This window comes from Amia ocellicauda, chromosome 6 (assembly GCF_036373705.1).
Source record: "Amia ocellicauda isolate fAmiCal2 chromosome 6, fAmiCal2.hap1, whole genome shotgun sequence".
Taxonomy (NCBI): domain Eukaryota; kingdom Metazoa; phylum Chordata; class Actinopteri; order Amiiformes; family Amiidae; genus Amia; species Amia ocellicauda.
The window spans coordinates 33,387,815-33,389,803 of NC_089855.1; positions in this window are offsets into that span (position 1 = coordinate 33,387,815).

Below are 1,989 nucleotides of genomic sequence, written 5' to 3' on the forward strand. Positions count from 1 at the left end.
ATCGCCTGTTCCCACGACCACGTCTTCGCCCAGCCCTTGTTTGCCCTGCTTTGCCGGTACCCGACCCACGCCTGTCCGACCATCCTGCGATTGCAGCACTGCACTTGGGTCCCCTGTTCCTGAGCTCCCCGAGGTTAAACGTGACAATGACAAGAAATTTATAAAATTAAATATGCTTTGGAGACAAGAACAATTTTGGAAACCAGAATTCAAAAAGTTCATTGTTAAGAAATAAGTGAGTAAACCAATAAAATGTGCTTTACATGTCACTAATATTAGAATAATGGGAAAAATAAAATGTGACAGTATAGAACAGGACTGCCTACCCTTTTTCTGAAGCACCGCCTGCAGGTTTTACCAGTTTATCTAAATTGTCAATCACTGCATACCTTAAACATATGAACGTTTCAACTAATAAAGACCCACAATTGGGTCAATGAAGCAGTTAATGATCTGGATAAAACAAAAACTTGTAGGCACTCTGGCTCTCCAGGACCAGGATTGGCCACCACTGGTATAGAATAATAGAATAGCAAATGAGTTCAATGGAAAATAATTATCACCAAAGTATATATATACACGATTTAAATAAATAAATACATCAAAACAATCCACAGGAACACTGTTCCTTAAATGATTAATCTGATAGTTCAACTGTCAATTTTACTTTTGGTTTAAATTAAATGTAAATAAATCCATTGAACTGCAAAGACACAAATATATATGGTGTCACAACATAGTACACTAACCAATAAGATCATTGTTTTGAAGTTAAAAAGATTACAAATAGCTGTCAGGCCTTCGAAAGGCTATAAACATACCTCTGTTGCTTCGAATCAAATGTTTGCTTCCTTGAGAAAAATGTGTGAACCATAATAAGGAAGATGGCTTAGTGACTATACATTTTATTGACTGTCAGACACACTTTCATATTTCCAGTTTAATGAAAAAGATAGCACCATTATATACTAAATATTATACTAAAATCTATGAATTAAAACTATTAATCAATATCAGTTACATATTAGTGTTCCTTTGACTTGTTCTAAATCATGCAGATATTATTGAATGATTTGTTACCTCTTTCTTTTCTGAAAAGCAAACAACTTTAAACACTTTTTTTCTACCTGTAACAGATGCTTAAGATGGTAAATCCAAAACTCTGATCCTTCTACTCTAGAAATACTAGTAATACATTATAAAAAAATATCACTTCTGTTGCAGTTATTAAGCAATCTAGTACTAATGGATGATGAATAACAACCTCAAGAAAATAGTAGTTATAAACAGTTATTAACATGTATAGATTCATTGTCTTGCAGGAAAGCAAAAGTCAAATCTGTAAAATATCAGAGAAAATATCTTATTGTTAGACTGTAGACTGGATAATTAGTGATTCTGTGTGTGTAATCACTATATAAATGTTTTGTGGGAAAACTGATGTCAGTTCTTAGTATCAGTAGTTTATATATTTTTTTATTTTGGTAACACTTTATTTTATGTATTCATATAAACATGTTATTATGCTATTCATTGTTATATATTATTACATTTTTGTTTGTTCACTATAATACTTTATACTATATGTAATAACATACGTTATAACATGTTATGACATTTAGATGCCAACATCAATCTATTATCATAATCTGCCATGCCATTTATTAGCTGCTATGAAATATATTATAATGCTGTTTAATGACATATACTACAAGAATACTACTTTATATGTTATAGGTCTACCTATAAGGTATACTTATACATTATTTATAAATTAATGTAACTGATGTATCTCTGAATTGTGATTTTGCTCCTAGTACATCATTGTTTTCTATTTGTATATTTCTCATCAACAATCAATATAGGCAATATCTCAGTTTTAGATATTTATTGGAATAAAGGAACACTAACCAGAATAAATCAATTCTAGGTGATGTAAAAGGTGTACATTTTTACATCACTGTTCTTAACACACCATGAGTCCACTAG